Source organism: Anolis carolinensis, chromosome 1 (assembly GCF_035594765.1).
Source record: "Anolis carolinensis isolate JA03-04 chromosome 1, rAnoCar3.1.pri, whole genome shotgun sequence".
Lineage (NCBI taxonomy): Eukaryota > Metazoa > Chordata > Lepidosauria > Squamata > Dactyloidae > Anolis > Anolis carolinensis.
The window spans coordinates 284,059,242-284,065,841 of record NC_085841.1 but is presented as its reverse complement, the minus strand read 5'-3'; positions in this window follow the sequence as shown (position 1 = coordinate 284,065,841).

Here is a 6,600-nt window from a genome sequence, read left to right as displayed (position 1 = left end):
CAAATTGAGGGCTGGCTACATAAAAGTGAAATAATAATGGCAAAAAAATAGCAATTACATATCATCCAATATCTAATGGATGTCAAATTGAGTTTCATCTTTATGGAATTCTAAAGCCTGTAGTTTGAAAAGGCACTAGAGCTCTCTGAGAATTGTAAATGTCCCTCCCTAAACAGCAAATCTCAGAATTCTATAAAATGAAACAATGGCATCTTATATATTCATATATAAGTTGACTTATGTACAAATCAGGGGCAGGTGTTGGTGCCAAAATTGTGGAGTTTAATTTGGATAAGCTAAGGATCATTTCACAAGGAGGGAAAAGCACAAATGCTGTTTTGTGGAAACACTGTTCTTGCCTTCCCCACCATGGCATTCAAAAAGGCAGAGAATAGAGGGGGAAGTGCTTATTTTAGGTTCCCCAGAAACAGAATAATGACTTATTTATTTTATTTATTTACAGCATTTATATTCTGCCCTTCTCACCCCAAAGGGGTCTCAGGGCGGATCACATTACACATATAGGCAAACATTCAATGCCTTTTAACATAGGACAAAGACAAACAAACATAGCTCCGAGCGGGCCTCGAACTCATGACCTCCTGGTCAGAGTGATTCATTGCAGTTAACTGCATCTGGCTTGCTCTCCTGCCTGCGCCACAGCCCGGGCTTAGTCACATGCAATAAAATCAGTGCTTCTACACACTTAGAAACTGCAACCAATGGTGCCCCTCACAAGAAGCAAGCTTCAAATGTGGGGTAGAGTTATCTTGCCATTTCTAAAGTGTGGGTTTTTCTGATGATTCCTAAACTGGTTGGCAAGTGACTAATCCTTCAATTCCCTGCATAGAGATGTGTAAAAATGCCCAGTTTAACATGTGATGGGAATTCCCCTTCACCCATTTGCAAACATAATGATGATGTCACTATGGAGGGAGGATCCGAGATGGGCAGTATTGACTCCTTTATTTCACCATTACCATTTTGGGACTGAGGAGCAGGGCCGTAGCCAGAAAAAAAATTTGGGGAGGGTTTTGAAAATTTGGGGGGGGGGGGGGTTGAACCAGTTAATATATGAGATAGTGCCTGGAGGGACTCTTTAATTTTTTGCATCTCATATACTTAGCATGGGGATTTGGTTAACCAGTTAAAATTCATGAATAGACCAAGGGTTTTTTTTTTAACCTGAAAAATTTCCGGGGGGGGGGGGTTGAACCCCTAACCCACCCCCCCACCCCACCCCGGCTACAGGCGTGCTGAGGAGGTGTAGCAAACATTCAAAGATATTCAAAACATTCAGGAGAAAAACATAGCAAAGCATGCAAATCCCGCGCTTGTCTCTGAGCTCACTCTTTCAACTTTCTCTTCCTGTATTATCTCCTTTCTCATAAAAGTCCTTTTGAACTCTTACCTACTATTTTCTCAACTACCTTTCTGAAATTCCTGCTGTGCTGTCAGCCTTTTGTTTTACCTATCAAAAGGCTAGCAGAGAGATACATATAAGAGAGCTAAAGCTTCATTCTCCCCCTCCCAGGTTTTCTGTTTATCCCAGATTATCTGGCAGTGTGGACTCATATAATCTAGTTTAAAGCAGAAAACCTGGGATCAAATCCTGGGCTATATGGCAGTGTGGACTCAGATATCAGAGTTCAAATCAGATATTGTGGGATTTTCTGCCTTGATATTCTGGGTTATATGGCTGTGTGGAAGGCCCCTGAGAATGAATTGCAGTCTTTCTATCAGGGCCGGCCCTAGGTATTTTTCAAGTGTAGGCGAACAGAATTTTGGTGCCCCCCCCCCCCCAAACCAATCACTAAAGAATAAAAGCGTTGGATAAGCGAAAATGTTGGATAATAAGGAGGGATTAAGGTAAAGCCTATTAAACATCAAATTACATTATGATTTTACAAATTAAGCACCAAAACATCATGTTTTACAACAAATCAACAGAAAAAGCAGTTCAATACATGGTAATGTTATGTAGGAATTAGCACCAAACATTGAACAGGGATATAGGGCAGTATGGACTCAGATAACCCAGTTCAAAGCAAGATATTGTGGGTTATTCTGCTTTGATATTCTGGGTTATATGACTGTGTGGATGAGCACTGAAAAATAAAAGATAGAAGTGAATAGAATATATATATATATATATACACCGTGTTTCCCCGAAAATAAGACCTCCCCAAAGAATAAGACCTAGCAGGGTTTTGGGGGGATTGCCAAATATAAGGCCTCCCCTGAAAGTAAGACCTAGCAGCTAAGGCTGCAGCAGAGTTCCATTGGGAAGCATGGCTGCAGGGCAGAAGCAGCACACATACATACACAGGAGGGAGGGAGGGAGGGAAAGTGCTTGCTTTCTGTGCCTCCCTCCCTCCCTCCCTCCCTCGCCTTGCCTGTCCCCCAGCCGAGGCTTGAAAACCTTCCGTGGCTGCTGCCTGCGCTGCCGTTTCTTCCTTCTCCGCCCTGGCCATGCTGGCCATGCTCTCTTCTTCCCAGAGGCTTCTGATTGGCTCCTGGAGCCAGGGCAAGGGAGGGTGGGAGGGAAGGAAGAGGGCTTTGCACTCGTCCCCAAGGCTTCAGCTTCTTAAAGGTACAGGACGCATTGGGATTCTCCTCTCATCCTTATTCCTATCCTATGCCATGAAACTGATTATTTTATACTGTTATTCTATTGCCATATTATTATCATCATATTCTGTTACTATTATATCCCATTATTATATTATCCTATTAATATATTTTAAATCATTATATTATATTTTTCTATTATTATTATATCATTCTATTATTATTCTATTATATTTTCATATTATTATATTATTATTCTGTTATTATTATATTCCATTTTATATTACCCTATTAATATATTTTATATCATTATATTCTATACTATTATTCTATTATATTATCATATTATTATTTTATTATTATTAGCATATTCTGTTATTATTATTATATTCCATTTTATATTATCCTATTAATATATTTTATATCATTCTATTCCATTCTATTATTCTATTATATTATCCTATTATTATTATATTATTATGCTATTCTGTTATTATATCCCATTATTATATTATCCTATTAATACCATATTATTATCATTTTCTGTTATTATTATATCCTATATTATATTATCTCATTAATATATTGTATATCATTATATTATTATTATATTATCATATTATTATTATAGTATATTATATTATTCATCATTCATGACTACATTGAAACTAGAATAGAGAGAAATCAGCGTGGAAACCTTGTGAAACCTAAATTACAAGAGGTACCATAGATTGTTGTACATGTAAATAATGGTAGTAACAAGAAATTCTTGATAGGATTCATAGTTTGTCTGGTTATGCTGGTTTGTGATGACAACTACTTTACAGTATATAATAAATGTTCATTTTGTTGTTATAAATGTGAGCTCTTCTTCATGGAAAAATAAGACATCCCCTGAAAATAAGACCTAGTGCATTTTTGGGAGCAAAAATTAATATAAGACCCTGTCTTATTTTCGGGGAAACAGGGTATATATAGCAGGGGTCCTCAAACTTTTAAAGCAGAAGGCCAGTCCACAATCCTTCAGACTTCGGAGGGGCCGAATTATCATTTGGAAAAAAAACACGGACAAATTCCTATGCACACTGCACATGTCTTATTTGTAGTGCAAAACAACAACCATGAAAGAACAATACAATATTTAAAAATGAAAACAATTGTAACCAGCATAAACCTATCAGGATTTCAATGGGAAGTGTGGGCCTGCTTCTGGCCAATAAGATAGTCAAGTGAATTAGGATTGTTGTTGTTGTGTGCCTTCAAGTCATTTCAGACTTTGGGCGAGCCTAAGTCTAAAATTATTTATTTATTCATTTACTACATTTATTTATTACATTTATATCCCACCCTTCTCACCCTGAAGGGACTCAGAGAAGCTGTATGTACATACAATATATTATATTATTAGCATAGCACAATATTAGCATTATATATTACTATATTGAACTATATCACTATACTGTAATATTATATGTAATATATAACATATAATTAATATTATTATATGGTATTAGTATATTGTATAACATTATAATATTATTATCAATATTATATGTAAATACAATATATTATTAAAATAATATAAAAATATTATATTATAAAACTGAGGACAGGGGCCAGGTAAATGACCTTGGAGGACCGCATCTGGCCCCCGGGCCTTAGTTTGGGGACCCCTGATATATAGCACATACGGTTCCTTCATGTGTGTGTGTGTATCTCTTATATATACATAGACATACACACAATGTGGAGAATATGTAGCAAGGTAGATAGATAGGTAGGGAGCCTGTATGACCGTGTTCCAGAGGCATTCTTTTGACATTTCGCCCACATCTATGGTAGGCATCCTCAGAGGTTGTGAGGTCTGTTGGAAACTATGCCAGTGGGGTTTATATATCTGTGGAAGGTCCAGGGTGGGTGAAAGAACTCTTTGTCTGTTGGAGGCAAGTGTGACTGTTGCAATTGGCCACCTTGATTAGCATTGAATAGCCTTGCAGCTTCAAGGTCTGGCTGCTTACTCCTGGGGGAATCCTTTTTGGGAGGTATTAGCTGGCCCTCATTGTTTCATGTCTGGAATTCCCCTGTCTACTGAGTGTTGTTCTTTATTTACTGTCCTCATTTTAGAGTTTTTTTAATATTGGTAGCCAGATTTTGTTCATTTTCATGGATTCTTCCTTTCTATTGAAATTGTCCACATGTTTGTGGATTTCAGTGGCCTCTCTGTGTAGTCTGCCATGGTGATTGTTAGAGTGGTCCAGCATCCCTGTGTTCTCAAATAATATGCTGTGTCCAGGTTGATTCATCAAATTCTCTGCTATGGCTGACTTCTCTGGTTGAGAAATCAGGACAGTAAATTAAGAACACTACTCAGAAAACAGAGGACTTCCATACATTAATAAATCAGGGCCAGCTAACACATAATAATAATAATAATAATAATAAAACTTTATTTATAACCCGCCACCATCTCCCCAATGGGGACTCGGGGCGGCTTACATGGGGCCATGCCCAGACACCATACAATATAACAAAATAAAACAATATATCATAACACAATATAATAGTACAAAAATAATCATATACGTTACAACATAAATCAGAGCAGACAGGGCGGGCCACATGAACATTTAATTAAAAACTCGGGAGAGAGAGGCATATAAATAAAGAGAACAGGGGTATAAGATGGAACAGTCCAAACAGTCCAAAGGATAAAATCCAAGGGGAGTAATCAAGAAGTATATAACATTTACTCCCCGAAGGCACATCGAAAAAGCCATGTTTTTAGATCTTTCTTAAAAGCCAATAAGGTGGGGGCTTGCCTGATCTCAGAGGGCAATGAATTCCACAGTCGGGGGGCCACAGCAGAAAAGGCCCTCTCTCTCGTTCCCACTAGACGGGCCTGGGATAGAGGCAGTGGCGAAAGAAGGGCCTCCCCGGATGAGCGGAGGGATCGAATAGGTTTATAATAGGAGATACGGTCACGAAGGTAGGTGGGTCCCAAACCGTTTAGGGCCTTATAAATGATGGTATTCACCTTGAATTGGGACCGGAAGGTGAACAGCAGCCAGTGGAGCTCCTTGAACAGGGGAGTAGATCTCTCCCTGTAGCTCGCCCCTGTAATTAATCTGGCCGCCGAGCGCTGAACCAATTGTAGTTTCCGGGCCGTCTTCAAGGGAAGCCCCACGTAGAGCGCATTACAGTAGTCCAGTCTAGAGGTAACTAAGGCATGCACCACCGTGGTCAAGTCAGACTTCACGAGGTATGGTCGCAGTTGGCGCACAAGTTTGAGTTGTGCGAAGGCCCTCCCGGCCACCGCCGACACCTGAGCCTCAAGCGTCAGCGCTGAGTCCAGAAGGACCCCCAAACTGCGGACCTGTGATTTCAGGGGGAGTGCAACCCCGTCCAGGACAGGTTGCCACCCAATACCCCGATCCGACGCGCGACTGACCAGGAGGGCCTCTGTCTTGTCAGGATTGATCCTCAGCTTGTTCCTCCTCATCCAGTCCGCCACAGCGGCCAGGCACTGGTTCAGCATCCGAGGGGCTTCCTTGGATTCAGATGGAAAGGAGTAGTGGATTTGCGTGTCATCTGCGTAGAGATGGCAACGCCCTCCAAAACTCCGGATGACCTCTCCCAGCGGTTTCATGTAGATGTTGAATAGCATGGGGGATAGAATAGACCCCTGCGGGACCCCACAGGTCAATGGCCAGGGGTCCGAGCAGGAGTCCCCCAGCTTCACCATCTGGGAACGACCCCCCAAGAAGGACCGGAGCCACTGCAGCACAGTGCCACCAAGCCCCATCCCAGAGAGCCTCCCCAGAAGGATACCATGGTCGATGGTGTCGAAAGCCGCTGAGATGTCCAAGAGAACCAGCAGGGTCACACTCCCCCTGTCCAGCTCTCTGCGGAGGTCATCCACCAAGGCGACCAAAGCCGTCTCGGTACTGTGCCCAGGCCTGAAGCCAGACTGCGAGCAGTCCAGAAAATCAGTGTCATCGAGAAACTCCTGGAGCTGCTTGGCAACCACCC